This window comes from Petaurus breviceps, unplaced genomic scaffold (assembly GCF_028583685.1).
Source record: "Petaurus breviceps papuanus isolate PSGF00001 unplaced genomic scaffold, PetGlider_PUasm1.0 174, whole genome shotgun sequence".
NCBI lineage: Eukaryota > Metazoa > Chordata > Mammalia > Diprotodontia > Petauridae > Petaurus > Petaurus breviceps.
Window position 1 is genome coordinate 44,927,416 of NW_027185761.1, and position 27,857 is coordinate 44,955,272.

General features: G+C 40.8%; 1 protein-coding gene across 1 annotated transcript in view; it reads left to right on the forward strand.

Moving 5' to 3' along the window:
* TAFA4 (TAFA chemokine like family member 4) overlaps window positions 1–27,857 on the forward strand; it is a 145,136-nt gene that overhangs the window by 69,695 nt on the left and 47,584 nt on the right. The gene's annotated exons all lie outside the window — the stretch shown is intronic.

A 27,857-nucleotide genomic window follows, 5' to 3' on the forward strand; every position in this document is an offset into this window, starting at 1 on the left:
AGGGACGCTCAAAGTCTCTCTTAAGGACTTTGGAATTGATTGTGTGACATGGGAGACACCGGCACAGGACCACTCAGCATGGCATGACTTCATCAAAGAAGATGCTGTGCTCTATGAGCAGAGCAGAATTGGGACAGCTCAAAGGAAATGCAGGATGTATGAGGAGTATCCACCCCAAATGTTCACACAGACATTTGTGCCTGGCTGTGGTAGAGCACTCTGAGCTTGTATTGGCCTGATCAGGCACAGCTGGACACATTGAAACTTGGCTCTAGCATGGTGATGTCATTTTCATCCTCTTCGAGAATGAAGGACAGCAACCAACTGACCATTTTAAAACTGATAATATAAAGTTGTGATTTTTCATCCTTCTTCCTCAAAGAAGACCAATGACAGTGCTATAAAGCTAATGAATTACAAAGGAAACCAAATATATTAAAATAGTGATGTAATTTTTTTCCCATCCAAGTTTACAGGTCCCATGAAATCTATCCCAAGAGCCTCAGGGCATCCTGTGGATCCCAGGTTAAGAACTGCTGTCTTGGAGAGTTGCCCAGAATCTCAAAGCCAGTAGGTATTGGAGGAGGGATTTTAGCTCAGGCTTTCCAGAGTTCAAGTCTAGTCCTCTATTCAAAATGCCATGCTGACTCTTTCTATTATTTCATGTCTCTTCTCAATGCAATGTGTGTCTGTGGTTTCCTCTCTTAAGTTCTTTGAGGACAAGGAAAATTTCTATTTTCTCTTTGTAGTCCTAGTGCCCAGTAAATTGTCTGGCAGGGCTTGGTGAACTGAATTCAATTGAATTTCACCCTTAGATTGACCATATTATGGCAAAGTCAGGGAAAGATCTTGAGCAAGAAGGGATAGTTCAGTTCTGCCAACATTTATTAAGCACCTACTGTGTGCCCAGCACTGTGACAGTGCTGGGGAGATACGCCTAGATTCCCTGTTTCCTCTCCTCTGCCATTTGGAATTGCTGGTTTATTTAAGATTTAGCCCAAGTGCCTGCCTCCTATGTGAAGCCCTTTTCAATCCTCCAACCTCTAGCACCCCATTCCCCAAACTACCTTGTATTCCTTTTGTCTCTGTTTGGTGTCTGTTTGTATATGAGAGTGTGGTCTTCCTCCATTTGAATGTAAACTCCTTAATATCAAGGATTGCTTGCCCTTTGTATTTGTATTGCCAGTGCTTAGCCTTGTGTCCAGCCCATTTAGGAGTTTAATAAATGCTTGGGGGTTGACTGATTACTGGAATATATGTCCATAAATATTACCACAAAGTAATCCATGATCAGTGTTCTCTAAGGGATTGAATGGAGTCCTTTTCTCTCCGGATGAAAAGTAACAGATTTTAATTAATTAGAGTGTTTATAACAAGGATTTAGAAACTTAGTTAGCTTACAGTACTAGCATGCTGGCTAGTAGCTGTTTACATCTTATTATGTATTTGGAGTGGGTTTTTGCTCACTTTTCAATGGATAATTGAGAAAGACAGTTATAGCAACCACAAATAAACAGGATGCCTTTCAAGGCTGCCGATAGCTGCCGTGTAAAAAAAGCACGTCCTTTTTTTTTTCAACCCGTTAACATGGAGGCTCAATAGAATTGAAGAATTAATTCCAGCAGACACTTTCTGTCCTCTTTTTTTATCCCAGAGTTACTGTAAGAAGCTCTCCAGAATACCTTGCTAAGTGATGGATTTGACAGCAGCATCTTTAAAGAGAAGGCACAATGCTGTTGGCTACTTTTTATGCTTCAGATTTGTCAATATTTTCTTATTTGTGTTTTGGGCAGAGAAGTAACACAAACACAAGACATCTGAATGATATGTAATTATTTTAAATTGGCCCAATGTGGCCTATTATCAGGTCATTTTATCTCATAACTCAGTTGAAGAAAAATGAATGGATAGGCACATGTTCTCCATTTCAAGAAAAGCTTCTAGTGGGTTGAGTGAGTCTTCTTTGGAAGATCTATTAGAGTATGTAGACAAGAGTCACAGTGATATCACAGATGCATTGGAGTATTTAAAATTATCAATAATTTCCATCATTGGCCAAATGACTGATCCATTTCCTATGATGGCAGACTCCAGGTGAAGTATTGATACCCAAATCATTTTGATGAGCTCAATTTTCATCATGAGGAATATTGTTCAATATAAATTGAAAATACTTTTAATAATTCAGTGTTTTGCTACCTGAAAAGAGACATGATTTTATCATTGTGAAGATGACATTTGCTGTACAGATCTTTTGCCTTTCCATATTTTATTAGACAGATTTTTGTGAGTTGTATCCTACATAATTATCACCTGATGGTCTTTTGTTGTTACAGTTATTTCTGTTGTCTCTGACTCTTTGTGATCCCATTTGAGATTTTCCAGATGAAGATACTGGAGTGGTTTGCTATTTCCTTCTCCAGATCATTTTACAGATGAGGAACTTTGGCAGAGTCAAGTGACTTGCCCAGGGTCACACAGCTAACAAGTATCTGGGGCCAGATTTGAACTCGAGAAAATGAGTCTTTGTGATTCCAAGTCCAGTGCTCTATCCCCTGTGCCCCTAGCTACCCCTCCTGATGCTCTACCTTTGAATAATTAAATAGATGAAGCATTTATTGTTTCTTATATGTCACACACTATGTTAATCTCCTGGAATGCAAAAATGAGAGACAGACAGAGACACAGAGACATAGAGAGAGATACAAAGAGAGAGCGACAACACACAGAGTGAGAGAGAGAGAGGGAGAATCCCTACCCTCAAGGAACTTATAGTCTATTGAGGAAGGAAATACATAAAAGATAGCTGGGAAGGGGTCAAGGTGGAAAAGTTCAGAGAGTTGGTAACAGAGCTGGTAGAGATATGAAAATGGGTGGCTAGATGCTTTCTGCAATAGTGGTCCCAGCAATGAGCTCAGTAATCAGAGGAAGGGTCTATGGGGGCAGAGGCTTCCCCAGGATGAGAAGGTTGCTGGCATGGAGGTAGAAAGTTCTGAGGAATTAAGGGCAATGGAACCATGGATTTGTTCCTCTAGGTCTAACTAGTCTGATCCTTACATGAGACACAGGCTGTCACTGTGATCCACCCCAAGAACTCTAGGCCACCTCCAGGCCACGATGATGCAATCCAGAAGATTTTTAGTGGAGGAATAATAATTCAAAGGAAATGCTATCTGTTCTGATTAACCAAGCTAAATTAAATGATTAACTTAATTAATCAGCTGTCTTCAATTGGTATAGGCTACACTCAGAAAGAGTCAAGGAGTTAGAAAATCAATCTTTAAATTTACTTTTAACTCTCCAAAGTATCTTTATGCCCATCTTCATGACAGGACACTGGCTGAGCACCTAATGTCACAGGCACTGGAGATCACAAAAAAGAGCCATATGATTTTTGGCCTTGCCTTGGAAGAGACAAGGAAAAAAATCTTTGTCTTGGAAGACACAGCTACCCTGGAAACCTGGAGCATTCATTAATCTGTTCCTTTATCAACTAACTCTCTCTGTCTCTCTCTCTGTCTCTTTTCCTCTCTCCACCTCTCTCCTCTCTCTATCCTTTTTGCCCTCTTTCTTTTTTCCTTTTCTCCATCTCTCTCTTCTGTCTTTCTTCCTCCCTCTTTCTTTCTCTTCATCTCTTCTCCATCTCTGTCTCTCTCTTCCTGCCTTCTTGCTCTCCTTTTTCTCTCTTCTCTATCCCTCTCTCTCCTCTTTGTCTTCTCTCTCCATCTCTCTTCTCTCTCTCTCCCTCTCTTCTCTTTCCATTTCTATTTCTTTCTTTCCCCTTTTCTCTCTTTTCAATGCCTCTTCTCTTTCTAGTCTCTCTTCTATATCTCTTCTCCCTTCTCCCTCCATCAGCCTCTCTCCAAAGACATTAATGTTCCATTATTTTGTTGATGTGGGGACTCCCTCTCCCTACAGACATAATAACTGGTTAGAAGATTGCTTGAAGCTCCAAGGAGGAGGTTATTATTTGTTCAAGGCCACATAGCTAGTAAATATCTGAGGTGGGATTGAACCCAAGTCTTTTTGATTCCAAGTCCAGCATTCTTCCCACAAAAGGTGAAGGGTTTAGAGGATAAAAGATCACTGGTAACTTTAGAGAAAGAACAATTTCAGTTGAGTATTAGATAGGATCTAAAGCCTCATTGCAAGAGGGTGAGAAGTGAGGGGGTAATAGAAGTCAAAGCAAGGAGCATAAATGTCTTTTTCTCCCTTTTGAGAATTTAGATGATAAGGGGAGGAGAACTATAGGACAAGAACATGAGCAGGTGACAGGGTGATGATGATGATGATGAAGACTTAAGCATGATTTTTGGCTAGAGAGAAGGAACTAATAGGTAGGGAGAGATGAAAGGAGAGAGAGGGGATGGTTAAAGTGTAGCTCCTAGGTGTTGACATAGCCAGGTCTGTCTACACCCTGACAGCTGAAACCTTCCCAACCAGGGAGGAGGTAGAGTTGAAAACCTCACAAATCACCCTGCCTCTGTCTCCTGGATCCTGGACGAGCTTTCTCTCTTCTAGTCCCCTCCCCTCACTCTTTCTCTCTTCCTTTCCCAAAGGCTAAGGTGGGTGGAATGCCTACCTAGACTCCAAAGCCCACTGGGCAGGTAGCCGTACAGATTGATTACAACCAAGAGAAATCAGACTTGCTCTGAGGGGCAGATGGAAAGAACGTCCTAGGTTTCATTTCACTTTTGCCCAAAGCAGTTTAGATATGAACCAGTATATTGAATATTTTTTATTGTTCAGTTATTTTAGTCATGTCCCACTCTTTGTTACCCCATTTGGGGTTTTCTTGGCAAAGATGCTGGAGTGGTTTACCATGTCCTTTTCCAGCTCATTTTACAGTAACTGTGGCAAACAGGGTTAAGTGACCTGTCCAGGGTTACACAGCTAGTAAGTGTCTGAGGCCATCTTGAATTTAAGTTCCCATACTCTTATCTATCACACTAACTAACTGCCCTATAGATAAGGTATGAAGAGCTAAAAAAAAATGCCCAAAGGTGGTCTTTGATTGATAAACCAGGAGTGGTCCTAGTTCAGGGGTGGGGAATCTGTGGTCTTAAGGCCACATGTGGCCCTCTAGGTCCTCAAGTGCAGCCCTTTGACTGAAGCCAAACTTCACGTAACAAATTTGTCCTACTTTATTCATTTTGTAAAATATAAAATCATTTTAGATCTGGCCTCTCTTCCCATTCTAGCAGCCTTTATAGTCATGCTTAGCAAAACAATGGATAACAAATTCTTTGTAAATGAATCAAGATCAACAATAACAAAAACCATTCTTGTGAGAAATAATATTACTGGGGTTAGAAAACTCTAGGGAAAAAAAAATCAGCAGGCAGAAAGGAGGAAGGGGCGGGGGAGAGAATATCTCCTTAGCTTTCTTTTTGTTTACACAGCCAATGGGTGAAAAAGCCATTCATTGATTCAGGTACCAATCTTGGTCTGGTGGCTGCTGTCCTGTCTGCCTGAAGCAGTGGTGTCTTCTTCTGCTCCTGTTTGGTTAATACGTTTGTGTTATTAGAAACAAATGCAGTTATTTTGATTCATTCTAAGCCCTTATACTGGTGCTAGACTTGGAGTCTAAAACACTCGAGTTCAAACCCTACCTTTGATACCTATTAACTGTGTGACTAAGGCAAGCAACTTGTCAACTCTGAGCCTTGGTTTCCTCATTTGTAAAATGGCAGCTATGTAACATATTAGATAGAGTCCTGGGCTTAGAATCAGGAGTAACAGTTCAAATCTGGCTTCAGGCACTAGCTGTGTGATGCTGTGCAAGTCAGCCTGTTTGCCTCAGTTTCCTTATCTGTAAAGTGAGTTGAAAAACAAAAGTGGCAAACCACTCCAGTATATCAAGAAAACACCAAATGGGGTCAAGAAGAATTGGATAGAACTGAAATGACCAAACAACAACAAAAAATGGCAAAGACAAAACCTGGAGCATTTCTTTTGTTGAATTGTTGTTAAACTTGAATGAGATAATATATGTAAAGTGCTTTGCAGAGTTTAAAATGCCATATAAGTGTCAGCTGTTATTATGGTTTCTTTGTGTAGTTTTTTCTGCATGTCCTCAACTTTCCTCAGGAATAATCTAAGGAGTCTTTCTCTCCCAATTCACTGCTTGATTTTTGTTTTTTTTTTCTCCTTAAAATGAATAACGAGAGACAAGAAAAATATTAATTATCTTGAATTTTTCGTGGTATTGGATTTGTTGTGCTTATATTTTTATCTGTTGTCTAGATCCAGGAAATACATTCCTTTAGGGTCAAACTTTTTGTCATAATAGTATTTTTCAAAGTTATTTTACATGTCGTTGGACATATACATTGGTAGTCAATGACTGAATATGAACATCTAAATATGTGTATGTGCATATATGCATATACGTGCATATCCTACATATGGCTACATGGGAAAAAGAAAGTGGATGAGAAATACATATTGTGTCAAGTATGATATGCTTCTGAATGGACAGCTTGTTGAGCTAGTCTCTCAGTACACATACCTTGGACAGTTCTTACAGATGAGCAATGAAATAGGCCCAGAATTGAATAGCAAGTCAGTTAGCAAGTCCTTGATCAGACCAATATGAGCTCAGAAGGCTTTATCACAGATCAGGCACAAGGCACAGTTTGATGCACTGTACTTTGACTCCAACAGAGTAATGTCATTTTGGTCCTTTTCCAGAACAAAGGACGACAACCTACCAACCATGAAGTGTTTACTCCATGCAGGCAGGCACTGTGCTAAGTGCTCTGGATACAAAGAAAGATAAAAGACCATCCCTGACCTTAAGGAGTTCAAAATCTAAAGAGGAAGACAACATGAAAACAGTGTAAATAACTGTACAAGTAAGATACAGACAGGACTAACTGGAGGTGATCAGAAGAGGGAGGTTACGAGGATTAAGAAAGATCAGGGGGGGCGGCCAGGTGGCTCAGCGAGTAAGAGCACTGGCTCCAGTGTCGGGATGACCTGGGGATCAAAGCCGGGCTCAGATACTCAGCACCACACCCAGAAATAACTGGCCGTGTAACCTTGAGCAAGTTACTTAACCCCAATTGCTTAGGGGCGGCCAGGTGGCTCAGCGAGTAAGAGCACCGGCTCCAGTGTCGGGATGACCTGGATCAAATCCGGGCTCAGATACTCAGCACCACACCCAGAAATAACTGGCCGTGTAACCTTGAGCAAGGTTTGGTTTAAAACCCGATTTGCTTTAAAAAAAAAAAAGAAAAAAAAGAAAGATCAGGAAAGGTAGAAAAAAAGTAAAGTAGAAGGTGGAATTTTAGTTAAGACTTAATAGAAACCAAGAAATTTAGGAAGTAGAGATATGGAGGGAGAGTTCTAGGGACAGAGATTGGGGTGGACTGTTATCAGTGAGTCTAAGCTTCCCACTGTTGAAAAAGTCCATCTTTTAACAAACCAATACTTTTCTAGTTTTACATACACACACACAGAGAGAAATGCATATATACAAACACATATACATATATGCATATGTATATCTTATATATATTATATCCATCTACATGTTGAGTAGATCCATTTCTGGAGGAATTTGTAAATACTATATATTATTCATTATTTTCTAATAGCAAAATAGAGGGGATAGTGATTGGGAGGGGGATGTTTTGTTCTGGGAATTCATATAGATGATGAATGGAGTGATAGGGGAATTGGTTGACTTATTTTCTCCAGGAATGGTAATGTTAGTTCAATTAGTGTTTCCAGGACTAGATTTGGAAGTGGGGAAGAAAGGCTGGTATAGTATGAAGATCGAGAGGGAGCAGAAGGAAACTGCTGTGGACTGTCTTTTTACAAAAACTTGGGCAGAGCAAGGGTGAGTGATAGGATGGGACCTAAGAAAGGAGAGGAGGTAGATGGTGGTTGGGAGGTAGGAAGCACAGGACTGGGAGTCGAGTCCAAGGCTTATATTGTCCTGTATCAGCCTCTTTGACAAATCATTCAATTCTTTGGGATTTCAGTTTTTTCACTGGGAGAATGGAGGCCTAGAATTGGGGGGGGGAAAGGGGAAGTGGAGGAGGATTGGGGAAAGTTGACCTAGATTCTAAGGTCCCTTTCCTGTTTTGACATTCTAGAATTTATTGAATTAAGGCCATAAACATTGGTGCTTACAGACCTGACAATGATTGGGAGGGGAGGAAGAAGGCCTTTTGTGATTTGCCTGCCCCTCCTCCCTTAAGTGGGGTAGAAAGGGGGAGGTGCAGCTCAATGGCGCAGTGGATAGAGTACTGGTCTTGGAGTCAGGAGGATGCAACTTCCTGAGTTTAAATCCAATCTCAGACACTTACTAGAGGTTTTGACCCTGGGCAAGTCATCTAGCCCTATTTGCCTCAGTTCCCTCATCTGTAAAATGAGCTGGAGTAGGAAATGGAAAATTTCTCTAGTATCTTTGCCAAGAAAATACTAAATGATGTCACAAAGAGTTGTACACAACTGAAAAATTATTAAACAACAAAAACCCTCCCTTAGTTCCACCATTCTTTCCCTTTAGTCTGGAACCATCCCAGGGAAAGGTAAAAAAATGGAGTTGGGGAGCAGTGAGTGAAGGAAGAAGGGGGAAAAGGTAGTTGGGACCTTTTATACATAAGGAAATGTATATGTAAGTTTGCATAAATAGGTGTGTGTGTGTGTGTGTGTGTGTGTGTGTATATACATACACCTATATAGGACTATGTATAATTTCTATTTAGTTCAATAAACAATAATACAATACTTTTATTTGGTGCTTTAAACTTTGCCAAATACATACATTATGCTCTCAACAACCCTCTGTGGTAAGTACTACCATCTCTATTTTACAGATGAAACAACTGAGGCTAAGAGAGGTATGGTGATTTGTGCATGGTCATGCAAGCTAGTAAGAGAGTTAGTATGGGAAACCATTTCTCTGTTGACTCTTAAAATCAGTGCTCTTACACATGTACAACTTATATTGAATTGCTTGTCTTCCCAGTGGGGGTGGTTGAGGAGGGAAGATGGGAAAGAATCTGGAAATCAAAGTTTTTAAAACAAATGTTAAAAATTGTTCTTTACATTCAACCAGGAAATAAGATATACAGGCAATGGGGTATAAACATCCATCTTGCCCTACAAGAAAGTAAGGGGGAGGGGATGGGGAGGACATAAGAGAGAGCAGATTGGGGGAAGGGGTATTCCATATGCTTGATATCTTGGGGTGGGGGTAGGGGAGAGATGGGGAGAAAATTTGGAACTGAAAATCTTGTGGAAATGAATGTTGCAAACTAATAAATAAATAAATTTATTAAAACAATAAAATCAATACTTTTCCTCCTATTCCGCTGGCCTACGACAGGGGCTAAATTGTAATAAGTATCGGGGACTACAAAGAGAAAAAAAGGGGGATATCCACTGTCCTCAAGGGACTGTTTGGTTAGAGCAAACATGAATTGGGCTGAAGCAAATATCTCTGTCCTTTATCTGGTTACTAGAGAACGTCTATATATCAAGGCATAAATCTTGGAATTAAAATGCTGCCAATTCCTTAGGTGGCTCAAATTCTGCATCCAATAGATTCTTTAATAGATACAAAATGCCTTCAAGTACTCAGCTCTAAACTGGAGATGAAATATACTTGAAATTCTTGTTTTTAACTTCTGCTTCTAGGTTTGGGGCCAAGTAGAATGTATTCTATAATGAATTCAGCAGCATACAGTATTTGACAGTTTTTTTGTTACAGATTTCTCTCTGTTGAAGGGTAGGCTTAATTGGGTGGCAGTCTCATAGTCTTTGGAGTCTGAAGACCTACATTCAAATCCCACTTTGGTTGCTTATTACCTGTAGCTTAACCTCTGTGGATCTCAGTTTCTCTTTCTGTATAATGAGAGAGTTAACTTCATTAGACAACTTTCAAGGCAGATGGCTGGTACAGTGGATAGAAGACTAGACTCAGGAAGATGTGGGATGGTAAGCCTTTCTCAGGCATTAATTAGCTTTGTGACCCTGGACAAGCTAATCTCTCTCAGCCTCAGTTTCCTCATGGGTAAAAACTCACTGGGGTGATAGTTGTGAAGATCAGATGAGATGATATGTTTAAAGCTGCTTTATAAACCTCCAAGTGTCATATACATATTTGCTATTAAAAAATAGATTTATTATCTTAAGGCAGCTAAGTGGCACAGTGGATAGAGGGCCAGGCTTGGAGTCAAGAAGAATCATTTTTCTGAGTTCAAATCTGACCTCAGACATTACTAATTGTGTGGTCATGGGCAAGTCACCTAACCCTGTTTACCTCATATGTAAAATGAGCTGGAGAAGGAAATGGCAAACCATTCTTCAGTACTTTTGCCAAGAACACTCCAAATGGGGTCATGAAGAATTGGGCATGACTAATTGACTAAACAACTATGATCCTAAGTCATTTAACTTTTGTGAGTCTCAGTTTTAGCCCTTAAAAAGAAGGGCTTTGATTAGATGACCTCTAAAGTCCAACAGGTTTTTTTGTTTTTTCTATCTGCATTCTCAACTTCTGGAATATTTTCCAAAAAACCTGAGGAAACTCCTCCATTTTTGTGCTGAGTGCATTTTGTTGAATGCATACTAGTTGACAGGTTTGGTACGTGGTGACTGCCAGGCATGCCCTTCAGAGCTTCTCAAAATTGCGATGCCCTGGGTGTGTGTGTGTGACTACTGGCTACAGCTCATGGTCCTTTGACATCTTTATGAGATGATTGCCTGAGTTACTGGAGGACAAAATATGTAACCTGGGGGCCAGCCTTTTGGTGATGAACCTCTTCCCAAATGATTTTCTAGTTAATACTTTGAGATTACCTGTAAACCCCACTCCCATTGTATGCTCCTATATAACAAGAGCAATAAAAAAGAGTTAAACAAAACTGAATAATGCTGTGACCTCCCATGGTAGAATATGTGGTATTTGGTGCCTGTAGTCCACCACCTGTTTATTGAGAAAGAAGCATGTTTCAACCTTGACTGTCTGAGATCACTATGGGTCACTGCCTCCATTCTGAATTCTATAGAGAGCTTCTCCTCCTCCTCCTCTTCCTCCTCCTCCTCCTCCCCCTCCCCCTCCCCCTCCCCCCCCCTTCCCCCTTCTTCTTCTCTCTCTCTCTTTTTTTTTTGGTAAGGAGAGGGAGGGAGTTCTAATTTTGTCAGTATATGTTATTTCAGATGTAGAAATTCCTGCCATCCAATTATTTAGGCAATGGAATTGTAGCATTTAGTTTTAGAGAGTGGTACAAGGGAAAGAAGGTAGAATTTGGAGTTATAGAACCTGGATTCAAATTCTACCACTGATGCTTCCCACCACTATGATCTTGGGCAGGTAAATCACCTTCCCTTTTAGGGCTTCATATATAGAATGAGGGGGTTGGACTAGATGACCTCTAAGCTCCCTTCCTTATGCCTCAGGGTGCTGCCAGGTTAAGCAACTTACCTTGCATATAGGCACACAGGCATCACATGTGGGAGAAAGGACTTGAACTCGGGTCTTTCTAAGTCCAAGGCTGGTCCCCCATACACAAAGCTGTATTCCCTCTCTCTTAGATATATTTAATCAGTTAATCAACATGTAATCATTAAACAATTAATAGTAATAACAGGTATTTATATAATGCTTTAAGGTTCCCAAAGTGTTTCATAAATAATATCTTTAAAAAAAATCCATACAACACTTGAAGATAGGAGCTATTATTATCCCCATTTTGCAAACAGGGAAACTGAGTCTGAGAGAGGTTAAGTGACTTGTCCTGGTCACCCAGCTATTAAGTGTCTGAGACTGAATTTGAACTCAGATCCTTCTGATTCTAGGGCTAGGGTGCTATCCATTGCACCACCTATAGAGGTAGAAAAAAAAATAGAGGTCATCTAGATATAACGCAAACTCCTTAAAGAGAGGGACTATTTCATTTCTGTCTCAGGTCATCTCAATCTCAAGTTCAGCACTCTAGCCACTGTACTATCCACTCATCTATCAGAATCAACGAGGGCTCATTACGCTCCTACTATGTGCCAGGCAACATTTCCCATCTTCTCCATTAGTCAGTGCAGAGGAAAGATAAAACCTTCCTCTGCCCTGAAGAAATCAAGGCAGGAAGCCCCATTGTGATAATTCCATTTGTTGTCTCTATTGTGCTCTTCATTCTCATAGCAAGCTTGGATTTTGACAGCAAGTTTCCATGGAAGAAAGCACTTGAAGATCCATTTGGAGCTCTAAATTGTGAAAATGTGATAATTTAATTGAAAGAAAAGGCTAACTTCCCTGACATATAACCTTTTAAAAATGGCACTACTGCATTCTTTCATGCCAAGGAAAGAAGCAGGTGATTTTTCCTGATTTGCTGCTGTGCTTCCAAAACTTACTATATGGGGGAGAACCACACACAATAAAAACCTCCTTCCAGCTTTTGCATCAGACACCCTCCCCCCTCTACCCACTCCTATCCCAATTGCTCTGCATTGTTCAACATCAGGGGTTTCTTTCTTTCTTTTTTTTTTTTCTTTTGGCTGCATTTCAACCAAGTGCACTTCGGTGGCTTACATATTTATGATAACTTCAGGCCATCTGCTGATCTGCTCATGATCAAGAGAATGAAGAAAAATAGGAGGTTTAAACAAAGCCGGGCTTATCTTGGGCAAGCACTCACCACAATATTTCTTCTCTAGCGCTCTGGACTTGCTCGTCCTGAATTCAAATTGAATTATTCTTCACCGCGTTTTTGTTCAGAATTGTTTTCTTACCAGCGAGAGTAGCAGAACGTCAGCCCTCGTTTCTTCTGGTTAACATGCAGTGAATTTTTTTAAAAAAAAGTCACCGATTCATTTTGACCTTCTCATAGCCATGTGAATTAGAGGCGCTGTTCAGAGCTAAAAGCTCCGACTTCTTTCCAGTTCATGTGTAATACCAACAGATTGGTATGTATGAAAATGGGACACTTAGAAGCAGATACCATTTATTAAACGACAACTGGAAGAGACAAAAAAGCCTATAAAAGTTATTTAACCGGTGATTTTAATTAGAACGACGTGCCTTCTGTTGCTTAATGCAGCCGTTATCATTTTGCACTAGATTAAAAATATAATATAAACTTCGTTTGGTGTTATATGTTAAATAAAACCCCGGAGCAGAGACATTTCTTAAAATCATTCCTTGTGTTGGCTTACAAATTTAATTGTGGGAGACACCAATGAGAGGTATGGCATTTGAAAACATATCCATCCCTAAGCTCAGAGAATCAAGAGGATGGATTTTCAAGTTAAGGGTGTGGTTAGAGGACTAGTTTAAAATTCAGATCATGCATTTGTGAGCACCAGATTATTCTGCTATTTGGTCAGTATGGGGGAATACTGATAGATATACTGCCTGTGCCAGTGTGGATCACATATAATCTATGGAAGGAAGGAAACAAGCATTTTAAAATACCTACCATGTGCCAGGCACTCTGCTAAGTGCTTTACAGATATCTCATTTGATCATCACAACAACCTGGGAGGTAGGTGCTATTATAATCCCCATTTTAAAGATCAAGAAATGAGGAAGACTGAGATTAAGTGACTTGTCTAGGGCCACAAAATAAGTGTTGGAGGATGGATTTAAACTCAGGTCTTCCTGATTCCAGAACTAGCCTTGTATACACTGCACCACCTAGGGAGCTAGAAGAAATCATAGAGTCATGGAGATATTGCAGACTTGATCCCAAACTATTGCAATAAAGCAAATATAGCAATAAAATGAGTCACATGAAATTTTTGGCTTCCCAGTGTATATAAAAGTTATATTTACACTATAGTGTAGTTTATTGTGTGCAATAGCATTGTATCTTTTTTTTTTCTTTTGGTGAGGCAATTGGAGTTAAGTGACTTACCCAGTGTTACAAAACTAGTAAATGTCAAATATCTGAGGTCATATTTGAACTCAGGTCCTCCTAACTACAGAGCGAGTACTCTATCCACTGTACCACCTAGCTGCCCCAATAGTGTTATATCTTTAAAAAAAATTCACACACTTTAATTAAAAAAACACTTTATTTCTTAAAAATGCTACTAGCCATCATCTGAGCCTTCAGCAAGTTGTAATCTTTTTGCTGGTGGAGGATCTTGCCTTGATGTTGATGGCTGCTGTTTGGTGGAGTGGTGGTTGCTTGAAGGTTAGAGTGGCTGTGGCAATTTCTCAAAATAAGACCACAATGAAATTTGCTGCATCAATTGACTCTTTCTTTCACTTGAACACTTAGAGGTTATTGCAGGGTTGTTAACTGACCTAATTTTAATTTTGTTGTGTCTCAGGAAATAGGGAAACTAGACAAGAAGGGAGAGAATTGGGGGACTGTCTGGTTGGAGGAGCAGTCAGAACACACACATTTATCGATTAAATTTGCTATCTTATGTGGGCATGATTCATGGCACCCCAAAACAATTAAAGTAGTAACATCAAGGATACCAGATCTCAGACCACCATAACAGATGTAAGAATAAGGAAAAGTTTGAAATATTGCGAGAATTACCATAATGTGACACAGAGACACAATGTGAACCCATGCTGTTGGAAAAATGGTGCCAATAGACTTGCTTGATGCAGGGTTGCCACAAAATTTCAATTTGTAAAAATCCATTGTCTGCAAAGCACAATAAAAGAAGGTATGCCTGCAATGTAAGCTGCTTAAGATAGACTTTCATTTTTTGGCTTTGTGTCCATAGCTCAGTTCTTGGAACATAGTAGGCACTTAACAAATGCTTATTCATTGATTAATTGACCTAGCCAGGCACCCAGAAAGGTAATTTGTCCTAAGTTGTGCTGGAAATTTATGACAGCTAGGGTTTGAATTCAGATCTTTTGTTTCCAAATCCAGCTCCCTTTCCTCCTCAGAGAGTTGACTCTGGCACTGAGAAATTAAGTGTCTTACTTGTCCAGGATTATTCAGCCACTGTTAAAGGTGGGATTCAAACCCAGGAATTTCTAATTCCAAGTTCTGTTTATCTATTTTCCTATATTGCTCCTAAAATCCAAGTTATTGACCTGTTATTCACATTTACTGAGTAAAGGTTGTTTATGTGTTTTGGGGTTACGGTAAGAAGTATTATCTATGGGCAAGGACTGCTTGATGGATTGGGGAAAATGAGTTAGTGGCTCATGTCCATTTCCTGTGGACAGATGTTAACAGTAGCAAATGGTCCTTCTGCATTTATGCTCTGATTGGAGTCTCTTCAGAGACTGAGTAGCCTCTTATTCTTGGACTTTCACATAAGACACTGAACAGCCATCAGGTGAAATAGCTTTTGGTCATTACAGCTTGGCCTATATTTCTTTTCTCTCTGCTTCCTTCTTCTATAACAAACAACAACCAAACAACCACCACCATGTTTCAGAAAAGACTTGGCCACCCTTTGGAAAACTTAACTTTGTTTGAGTGGCTTTCTTTGGGAGCACATGCAAATGAAAATCTAGGATGAATGATTTTCATTAACTGACCATCTCTGGGGAAAGGCAATAAAAGGAGTGATCATCATATCTGTTCACCTTTTAACACTTGTCAGAAAGAGCAATTTATAGACAGAGCCTCAGCAAGCCAAGCAGCTTGCAGGCAGTAAAGCAAATCATGGACTAGTTAATCATGTATTCTCTACTGCCCTAGAGAAGCTGCTGTCCACTTGGAAGTGCTGATCCAATGTGTCACTGCTCCTTGTTTTCCATTCCTTGTTGTTTCCTTTATATTGGGGGCTGCCATGACAAAGCCAAAAGGTGACCATTTTGATCTCACCACTCTACTCTCTTTCTTTGACTTATTTTTCATTGTTTACATGCTTATGTTCTCATTAAATTGGTCCAAAAGGGACCTGACTGAGAAGCTGTCTTCTTTGCCTCACCCCTACCCTCTTTAACTTTGACAAGCTTTCAAACAAGCCACAGTGAACTGCTTAGGAAGGAGCCAATGACTGCTGGGCTGGCAATGCCCTCAGAACATGGGAGCAAGAGCAAAATATCTTTCCCTATTTCTTTCAGAGAGGTAGCCTGGCATGATGGAAGAAGGAGCCCCAAGCTATGAATTCAACTTCCAGCTTGGACTCTGGCACTAAGTAGCTTAGTGATTTTAAGCAGCTTCTTCTGCATTGGCTTTAGAGTTAGGGGACTTGGGTTCAAATTCTACCCTTATTTTTTATTGCTTGTGTGTCCTTGAGGAAGTTGTTTCATATGACCTGGAGAGGAGCTCTAAAACCCATTTTGATTCCAGTTTCCTGCCTGAGATTTTGCCACTCATCTAGTGAGGCAAAAATAAGTACTAGACTTGTGATTCATTGGTATAAGGAATCCTCTGGTGAGGAATTTCTGCCAGTGTAGGTTTGCACCTCCTCTGCAATTTGTAGTCTTAGAGAGTTGCCTAAGGCATTGAGAGGTTAAATGATTTTCTCCATGGTAATACATCCAGTATATATCAGAGATGAAGGCATTGAGGTAGTGCAGTGGGTAGAGCATTGGGCCTTAGAATCAGGAAGATCTGAGTTCAAATCTAGCTGTAGACACTTACTAGCTTTGTGACCCTGGGCAAGTCACTTAATCCTGTTTGCTTCAGTGTCCTCATCTGTAAAATGAACTGGAGAAGGAAATGGCAAACTACTCTGGTATCTTTGTTATGAAAAGTCAAAATGGGGTCATGGAAAGTTAGACATGACTGAAAAATGACTAAACAGCATCCACATCTATCTATCTATCTATCTATCTATCTATCTATCTATCTATCTATCTATCTATCTATCTATCTATCTAATCTATCTAATCTATCATCTCCTCAACATGTCCATAACTGAACTTATACTCTTTCTCCCCAAGTCATTCTTCCTCTTAACTTTCTTTTCTTTTTTTTCAAGCAGTTGGGATTAAGTAACTTGCTCAAGGTTACACAGCCAGTTATTTCTGGGTGTGGTGCTAAGTATCTGAGCCCGGATTCGATCCCAGGTCATCCCGACTCCGGGGCCAGTGCTCTTACTAAGCCACCTGGCTTCCCCTAAGCAATTGGGGTTAATTAACTTGCTCAAGGTTACGTGGCCAGGTGTTTCTGGGAGGGTGCTAAGTGCCTGAGCTCGGATTCGATCTCAGGTCATCTTGATTCTGGGGCCGGTGCTCTTACTCGCTGTGCTACCTGACCGCTCCCCTTCTTAACTTTCTACCACCATCCTCCCATTTGCTCAGGCTAGCAGCATAACTGTCACCCTTGACTCTCACCCTCTTCCCCACCACATTCAAGCTGTTGTTAAGCCATGTTTTTTCAGCCTTTGTATCCTCTTTCTCATGGGCTCCCCTCTCTACTCTGCCACAGTCACTACTAGTACATTCCCTCATCACCTCTTGTCTGGACTATTGCAATAGCTGCTACTTTATTTCCTTGTTCCAAATCCTTCTTATCTCCAGTCTATCCTCAGCTATCATACTGATCTTTTAAAAATGGACATCTTACCATGTCTTCCCTCTATTCAATAAGCTCCAGTGGCTCCCTCTTACCTCCAGAGTCCAATAGAAATTCTCTGTTTGACTTTTAAAGTCCTTCATGACCTCACCTCTTTCCACATTTCCAACCTCCCTATATATTCTGTGATCCAGGGACATTTCCCTTCTTATCTGCTCCAAACAAGACACTCCCATCTCTTGACTCTGGGCATTTTCACTGGTTGTCTTCCAAGCCTGGAATTCTCCCCTTTCTCATCCCTGCCTCTTGGCTTCTTTCCAGGCTTAGTTAAAACCCCACCATCTACAAGAACCTCTTCCTAGACCTCCTTAATCTTAATGTCTTCCCTTTGTTGATTTTCTCCAATCTGTTTAATATGTATCTTATTTGTATATAGCTGTTTGCAAGTTATCTTTTCCTTTAGACTGTGAACTTCTTGAGAACAAGGACTGTTTTCACCTCTCATATAACCAGCACTTAGCAAAGCACATGACACATAATACATACTTAATAAATCCTTGTTGACTGGACTTGAATGAAGAATGCTTTTCTAGATCTAGAACCAAGGTCCTTTGATTATAAATCCTGCATATCCTTTATTGGGTTATATTCTTTCTTTTCCCTCCCCTTGCCTTCTTCCAGTTGGTTTTTCTAAGCTTGTGTTTACCCTGCCTTGGGTGAGACCTGGTAGCATCCTCTGTGAAGTACAGTTATCCCTTCCCCATTATGACTTTCCCCATCATTGTTTTGATATATCGTGGGTCAGCATAAAAAAATTAAATGGGAACTTTTGGGGAATTTTGTGGAGGCTTCAGATGACATGTGAAGGCCAGAAGATGACACAGAGCCTATGATGAAATAATTAGCCCTAATTTTACAATAAGGTACTATAAACACCCCATAAAAGAAAAAGAAAAAAAAATTAGACTTGTTCTCTGGTATGAAGGGAGGGCCAAAAAGTTTGATGTGCATTTTCCAGATCACAGGGGCACCCCTCCCCACACTCCCTCTATGTTGAAGGGATAATGGTGTATGAATCATAGCACTATAGGCTCAGTATTGAAGGGGACATCAGCACCCACGTTCAACTCATTTTATATAGGAGAGAACCAAGGCTCCGGGAGGCTGTGATTTTCCCATAGTCTTAGACTAAGCAAGCGTCAAGATTGGAAACCACTTCTTCCTGATTCTTATTCTGTTCCTTTATCCACTATCCAGGGGTGGGGAACCTGTGGCCTTGAGGCCATGTGTGGCCTTCTAGGTCCTTGGGTGCAGCCTTTTGACTGAGTCCAGGTTTTACAGAACAAATCCTTTTATTAAGGTGATTTGTTCTGTGAAGTTTGAATTCAGTCAAAGGGCCACACTTGAGGACCTAGAGGGCTACATGTGGCTTTGAGGTCACAGGTTCCCCACCTTTGTACTATGTCATTCTGCCTCAGGAAAGCATAAGCAAGAATCACTCAGAGTGAGAAGGCATTGGGAGATTTTGATCTCTATCAGTGGTTGGAATATCCATACCACTGAAATAATCAATTCACCCAAACCCCCAAATACCACAGGTTTCCAAAAATCGTTGCAGTATTCCAAATACTTTCCTAAATGGATAGCAAAGCAAAATCAATTATAGTAGATTTTCAAAATTCATTAAATGTGTTTCAACCATCATTAGACAACATTAAAAAACAAAGCTTAAAATAGAGGCGATATTAAAATGGCTTCACATGAAGTCACTCTGGTCCCACATCCTTTGTGGCTTATTTTTCTGAGTATACTACTTCCCACTTATGTCCATGGCCTACCTTTGGGTGGAGGGCATTGGTTATAAAAATAAATTAGGCTGAGAAAAAATTGATAGGTCCCATCAAAGTACTGAGACTATGGAATTGTTCCTGAACTTTGAAATGTGCCTGTGATGATTTTTTCTTCTCTCAATTGATTGAGGAAATGTAGGCGCAATATGCATGCCATGGCGGTGGTCAGATCTTCTCAACTGTCAGTGCAGAGAGTTAGGGTTGAAGGAAGAAATAATAGTTGTGTGTCACCAGCAGGAAGCCAGGCTGAGATAATTGGCCAGTTCAGAATTTTGACCTGGGGAACTGGGTTGGGTAATTGCTGTGTAGGTGCTACTTCTGAACTTGCTGCCATTCTCATTAGAATAGTCTTTTTAAAGTGACTCTGCACTTTTACCACTGTGCTGGCATCTATGGAGACACATTCAACCCTCAGGAAACTTACATTCTAAAATGGATAATGTTAAGTAGATACACCTCCAGTCCTGGGGAGGAAGAAAAGGAGGAAGAGCTGGAAGGCAAGGGCTGAAAGTAAATGGAACAGCCAGACAGAGGGGAAGGAAAAAAGTGAATTGTGAAGATGAAAGCAATTGGTAGTGTTAGAGGAGACAGAAATTCAAGAAGGGACGGGGAAAGATGGAGGGTTTATCTGACACTGAACACTGAAAAAACTGTCCTTTCCACATGGGTTAGGCCAGCTGTTTCCTAAAAGGCAATGAGAATATCTTCGAATCTCAATTGGCCCAAGAGAATGAAGTTCACACTCTTGACACAACTTCCTGGTGGTGTGTAGCAAATAGTATAGCACACGAGAAGTCAGAGGTTTTTCAGCCTTGACATACGCTGCTGACAGAGTATGTGTTCCACCACGGCAAATAGGGAGTCAAGGGATCAGAGCACCATAGAAATAGTGCTGAGATGGTACACAAAGACTGCTTCCAGTTCTCCATTTGTGACACTTCTGAATCAATGCTGTATCCTTCCTGAACATCCTTTCCACGCTATTGTTTAATGTTGGGTGGTTTAGGAGTATCTTAATTTATTCCAGTCCCAAGCCTAAATCACATACTGGTCTGAATAAGTCTTGGCTAAGAACAAGAACTAGCATTTATATATAGTCCTTTCAGGTTTTCAAAGAGCTTTACAAATATTCTCTCCTATGATCCTCACAACAACCCTGTGAGGTAGGTACTATGATCCCCATTTTACAGATAGAAAATAGGGGCTCAGAGAGATGAAGTGTGTTGTCCACGTTCCCTTAGTTATCAATTGTTGAAGGTTGGACTTGAACCCGGGTCTCCTCTTGGTTCTTTGAGGGCAGTGGCCATTTCTTTTTTGAAATATAGCAGACTCTTATTAAATGTTTGTTGATGATTCCTGATGCCAGATCTACACCATTTTGCCTTCTTCATTTGCTAGTTCTCATTTCTGACATCCAGAAATAGCCACAAATCATAAAAGGTTTTGTTCAATGCCAGATTAGATATTTTTGTTTAGAATTCATCACATAGTAGATGCCTAATAAATGGATTTCCTCTCTATTGGCAAGTGAATTGCCTTTTTTCTATATTCCACCCTCCTCCTAGAGCTGAGATATCATTGATGTGGGAAGCTGACAGCGTGGAAGTTGTATACCCACTGCAGATCTTCCACATACCTGCAACTAGCCTGGGGCACAGAGAGGCTAAATGATATACCTGTGGTCACACAGTCAATATATGTCAGTATGTCAGATGTTAAGCTTGAACCCAGGTTCTAAGGACAATTCTGAAGCTAACTCATAGCGTTATAGGAGTGGGGCTGGAGGAAATCCAGAACTACCTAAGTCCTGCTTCCTCAATTTATAGATAAGGAAACTGAGACCCAAAGAGGTAAATTTGCCCAAGGTCATACTTTTGGAAAAATCTGGATTTGAACCCAAGTATTTTAAGTTTTCATTTAGCACTCTTTATATTGCCAGGCAGCTAAGGGCAGCTAAGTGACTGGAGATCTGGCCCTGAATTTGGGAATACAGGGGTTCAAATCTAGTCTCAGACACTTACTGGCTCTGTGACCTTGGTAAATCAATTTGCTTTTGTCTGCCTTAGTTTCCTCATATGTAAAATGGGTATAATAATAGTACTCCCCTCCCACTGTAGTTGTGAGTATCAAATGAGATAAGATTTGTAAAGTACTTATAGTACTTGGCATACAGTAGGCACTTAATAAATGCTCATTTCTTTTTGTACTATGGCTTCTCCTCACTTCAATTCAAGAAACATTCACACTTTAAGTGCCAGCAACTGGAAGCATAAACCAAAAACTGGAATTGTTTCCTATCCTCAAAAAGCTTACATTCTATGTTCTCCATGATATTGTTCATTCCACATGGCTTTTAAAATTCTGATGTGGTGGCAGTAAGGAATAAAAAAATTGGACTAGTGGGATTAATGAATCCATTTGTATTAGACAGTGAAGGGGGGGCATTTTTCCCCTCTAAAACACTAAAATTCATTAGTACCTTGTCCCCTAAGCATTGACACGTGGACATCATTAGTAATATACTAAGTTCTATGGTCATACTAAAGGCAAAGTAAAGCCCTTCTATGCTTGCTAGAGTCTAGCAAATAATGTTTTAATTCCCAGGCTTACCTTTAGTTCCATAGAAAGTGAGGTTTGAAAAGTGTGGGTTGAGGAGGTCTCGATCTCCAGAGGGAATAGAAGGTGTTTATGTCCCATTTTGTTTGGAGGCAGCACCATGAGTTATTGGTGGATGGAAATGGGGAGAGCCATACAGTGTCAGAGGCCAGACATCAGTTTTGATTATGCCATTAAGCACCATAAGGTGATGTCGTGATTCCAATGGAGGCGGGCATTGAAGTGATGGGGTTCTTGGAATTTCACTTTGTCAGATTTGGGACCTTTCTTTCTGCAGCTGCGTTTGATTCATTGCTACTGAGTGGATTACTCTTATGTGCAAGATGCTGCTTTTAAGGCCCATAAGTCAAGGGTGGCTGTAAAGATGGCAGCTCCTTTCTTCCTTATGCTTGTAACCTCTCTCTCTCATTTACGAAAGATCATAATTATTGTAGTCTGTGACATTCCACTCAGGGAGTCGTTCTACGAGAACGCCGTTGCATACTAAATGTTGCTAATGTTCCCTTCCTCAGATTTAAACTCAGAATTAAAAATGCATTTGGGCCATTTAACTTTGTGACTGATTAATGGGTGGACTGGCAACACAATCTTAAAACTGGGCTAAGGATTATATCTTTGAAGTCAAATACTAATAACTATTATTTAGACAATACTTGAAGATTTATATAAGCACTTCATATATGTCTCATTTGGTACAACAACTCTGTGAAGTGTTATTATTATCATTCCCATTTTATAGATGGGGAAACTGAGCCTGAGTGAGGTTAGGCTGGCCAAACACCTAGTCTGAGGCAGAATTTGAACTCAGGTCTTCCTAACTACAGAAATCTCTCCACTATTCTACCTACTTTTATTCTGAGATGAAAGTCTCAGTAAACAGTGTAATATTTTAGTAAAAGATAGCATGATTTAGTGAATAGACAGCCATCTGTGGAAGTAGGAAAGCCTGGGCTTAAGTCCTGCATCTGAAACCTCCTGACTGTGTAACCCTGAACAAGTCAGGGCTCCTTGACTTACCCTCAGTGCTATAATCCTCTCATAATTAGCAGAGTTGGTGTGATACCTGATTAGTTCCTTCCAGAACATCCATTCTAAGGAAGGACCCACACCATACATAGTCACTTTTTTATTTCCCTTTGGACTCCACTTGACTCTCTGAACTTCTTTTCCCAACAGCCTTTTTATCTTAGAAGGTACCCTTGCCTATCAATCTCTGGTAACTTCTCACCCTAGAAGATCTTTCTGCCCTTATAGTCTTCTCATTCTAGAAGATTCCTCATCCTGTGATCCCTTCTTCTGACTGACCTGCTCTTCCCTAAGGAAGTGCCCACACCAGCCACGTTCATTCCTTCATTCCTCTTTGGGCTCAGATCCTAATTCTATGTATTTCTTTCTCCACAGGCCCCCATATGCAAAGCCACACATGAGCAGCTTTACAGAGGACTGCTGCTGTGAACAGCTTTCAAGGTTCTGATTACATAGTATAGTGAACACTCTATTCAATAACAAATGAGAGCAAAACATTCACAAAGAATCAAGGTACAACATTCACAATGTTACAAGTTATCACAGAAAATCAAAATACAGCATTCCCAATGACTTATGGCTAAAATGGCCATGTAGTTTTCACCAAAGTGGTCACAATAGTTTTCAACAAAGTACAATCATTTAGTAACTCAACCATTCAATCATCCTTAAGGAGGCTTGCCTTAAGGGTCACAAAATACAATAGTCAAAGTTCTCCACTCATGGGACACACTAAATTACAAATTAGTCACTATTCAATCATCAGTCACTACTCAGACATTAGTCACTACTCAGTAACCTCTTAAGGGGTAGTGGAAAATACACAGGTCATTCACCCCTAGGTCACAGTAAATCATAATATTCTCAGTCAGTATACAGTATCCAAGTAAAGTCTTCTTTCAGCTTGACTGGAGGCTGGCTCTCAGTTTCCATGGTTCCTCTTCCATTGTCCCAGCTCCAACTGTCACCTGGATTCAAAGGCAGGCAGCTACCAGTTCCTTGTCCAGTTCCTTGTCCAGTTCTTTGTCCAGTTCCTGTTGTATATTGAAGCTCACAGTGTCCAGTCCACCTCAAGTCATTCACAGTTCCTGTTTCTGGGAAGACAAAGCTTAACAGAACCACAATAATATTCACACAAATTGCCGGCACCATCATCAATTCACTATCTGCCTGTGAAATCAACTCAGACCCACCAACAAGGTCTGAGAACTCAACACAAATGATCAACATAGAAATCAACACAGACCCACAAACAAGGTCCATGAGGTCAGCACAAATCATCAGTCAAGTCCCAGGACCTCCAAAACCCTCCTCCAGGACTTCTGTACACACACAACCAGAAAATCCTCTTTCAGGGCTTCCAGTAAGGTCCCAGGGCTTCTATACAAAGTATCATAAAGAAGCATCAACACAGACAGAGCAGACAAACAGAATGCTGGGATACCACAAGTTTTCTCCTTTTTGAATCTGCCACCACTAGTCTTCTTCTCAGTTCCTGTTGTCCCTAGCACTGGGGTTCTCCTTATACAGTCATTAGCTACTCCCCAGGAGTTTGCAAGTTCTAGGGTTCACAAGTTGTGGAGTTCACAGGCTCTGTTTCTTAATAGAAACAAGGTGTTAATTCAATAGCTGAAACAAGGTGTGAACTGCTTCTGTGCTTGCCATGTGAATAAATTCTCTTTCTTCTCCCCATCCCAGTTTTCTCTAGTAGAATGTAAGCTTCTTGAAGGCAGGGATTGTCTCCCTTTTCACTTTTATTTTTATTCCCAGTGCCTGGTACATGATAAACACTCAATAAATACTTGATGAAGATGATGATGAGATTGTTTCATCATAAGGAATTCCCAATAGCAGAGGGAAAAACATGTCTCCCCTCACCCCAGTGACCTTTCTTTAGGTTTGAAATTTAAAATTTAAGATATTTAGGTTTTACAGTCAACTTCACAAGTATAAGGTGGGAGAGGTATGGCTAGGCAGCACTTTATGTCAACAGGGATTTGGGAATTTTAATGGACTGCAAGCACCACATGAGTTAAAAAATGTTTTTACGGCAGCCAAGATAGCTAGCAAGGTCTGAGGTGCATACGGAGAGCTTCCAGGAAAAAGGAGGTCATAGGTCCTCTCTGTGGCACCCTGGGCAGAACATACCTGGAAGATTCTGGGCCTCACAGGATAGAAAGACACCTATATATGAGGTCATATGAGAATGAGCTGAAAGAGCTGCATATATTTCACCTGAAGAGGAGAGAGGTAGGTCAGCAGTTTTCAAGTATTTGAAGGATTGCCATGCTGAAGAGGTATTAGGTATTTTCTACTCGGTCTAAGAGGGCAGAATGAGCAACGGGAAGGTGGAAGGCCCAGACTTCAGACTGAGGCAAGGAAGATGTTCTTGACAATTAGAGCTATGTAAAACCAGAATGCAAAGTCTCAGCAAGTAGCTGGCTCCCTTTTGATGAGGTATGGGCTTTGGGAGCCCCTTCAAGCTCTCCTTGAGTCCTTGAGGTACAGGCTCTGGGAACCTCCTTTGGACTCTGATTAAATCATCTCATTTGATGAGGCATTTGCATGAGACAATAAGCCTTACATTGTATCTGGGCCCAGACCTCTAGTCTAGTTACTAACTACTAACTACTAACTCTAGCCTAGTTACTAGCCTAGCCCTCCATTGTTCATCTACTTCCCACCCAAACTGGCCTAGCCCACCATTGTCTGTAGTCTCCAGGTGGCCTCCCACCCTTAATCACTCACTGACCTCATTAACTCCTCCTGAAGACCCTCCCCAAACTCCTCCCCTAGACCACCCCCAAGTTCCTCCCACAACCTTCTGTATATAAGACCCCATCCTGTCTTCATGTCTGTGAGAGTGCCATAGAATAGTGAGAGATCCATAGAATAGTTAGAGAGCCATAGAATGACCTAGCACAGCCTTACTCTGTGTCTAATACAAGAGAACTTTTAATAAACTTTACTTTTCTTTGGCTGAGAGAAGACTTGAGTAGCATTCATTAGGCAGGACCCAGCATGTTGGTATTTTGGAGTCTCCAGAGCAGACCTAACCCTCTTAGTGGGCAACCTCTTCACCTTTCAACAGAAGGGTCATCTTTAAGCAAAGGTTGAATGACCACTTGTCAGACATCTTGTAGTGGGGATTCCTGCTCACTTCTAGGTTGGTCTAGATGGCCACTGAAGAGTCTTCCAAATCTGATGTTGAGTGATTCTCTGATTCTGTGAACACTATACTTCAGAAACAAATTCACAAACACACTATGCATTGTCACTTCAACAGAGGGTGTTTTCACAGAGCATGACCATCAGTAAAATTGGTGGTGGAAGTCTGCTCCATATGCATGAAAAGACTTACACGAATACATAATCATGGGATGGAGTTTACTCTGTGTTTTGGAAAGCTATGCCAGGGGTGCACGAGCTCTTGGAAAGCTCATGTTTCCCACTGAGCCAGAAAGAATTCAAATACACTTTCTGTTGGTGAGGACTCTTTGTTTGTCATCCAAGGACCAGCCTCACTAAATGAAGAGAGATTCATCATCAGAAAGATGTCTCCCTGCTGACTGATTTTTCAACTAAAGCAATCCCTGAAATATAATAGATAATAGTTACATTGTGGAGGGCTGAAGCCATCCCGCTCCATTTTAACCTTAATGCCTTAATAGGATAAGAACAGATTTCAATCATTCAATCCCTCATAGACCCTAGACTAAGTGCTAAAAATCTTTGAACTAGAATGATGTTGCACACAAGAATAATGTTTAGATAGGCTAAGGAAATTGGGACACACCTATGGATCATCTATAAGTTACCAAGTGAATTGAGAAGGGTTTGAATTTCAGAAGTTGAAGCAAGGGTGGCTTTCCAGTACAGCTCTTAGGAGGAATGCAAAGGACTGGAGAGAGGAGAGATCTTAGCCTAGATTTTAGTCATGCCTCTCTTGGCTGGAGGATGACTTTGTAAGCTTTAAAGGGTCCTGAAGATTTGAACTTGCCATCTAAATTTGAGCCCATTTCCCCCTAGATTCTTTGTGATTTTAAGGGAGAGTTTCATAGATTTTTAGGGTGATGCTTTATACCAACTGTTCCTACCGTACTACCTTCATAAAAACTCCTTTCTGAAAACTACTTAAGACTGGATGACTAAATTGATTCTCAGCTCAATTCCATTCAATAGTCATTTATTAAGCACCTGCTATGTTCTAGGAACTGTGCTAAAACCTAGGGGTAAAAAGAAAAACAGTGCCTGACCTAAAGGAGCTTACAATCCATTTGGGAAATAAAATGTACAAAAGGAAACTGGACAGGGAGGGGGCACCTGTGGAGATGAAACTGAGCAGATGGTGAGGGGGAATGAATGGAAAGTTCTGCTCGCTCTAAAGAAAAGTTTTGGGAGGAATTTAGTACCCTACCATCCAGCGCTCCAACCAGAGGGGAGAGGAGGATGAAGGAGGTGGAAAGGTGTCTGAGTATCCTAGGTTGGGTTAGTAGTATGGTGATGAGATTGTAAGTTATCATTTTATCTTGGGAGGGGCATCCTGTTCCCTGGAGTGGAGACGGAGCAGAGCTGTTGATCTTGAGGGAAAGCACAATAGTGAAGGCTTGAGTTTATGGCATTGCAGATTCATCCCTGATCCTTCAAGGGTACTCCTAGGAGCCTGAGGTGAGATATAGCCAGTCAATCCCTGGGAATCTATGTCTATGAGATTAGGAGTAGGGGTGATGATGCTTCCATGCTGACATGGGTTCATATAACAATAGCTTGTATTTAGATGTCACTTTGGGACAGCTAGGTGGCGAAGAGGATAGAGTATCTGGCCTGGAATCAGGAAGACCTGAGTTCAAATTTGGCTTCAGACACTAGCTGTGTGACCCTATGCAAGTCACCTAACCCTATTTGCTTCAATTTGCTCTTCTGTAAAATGAGCTGGAGAAGGAAATAGCAAAGCCCTCCA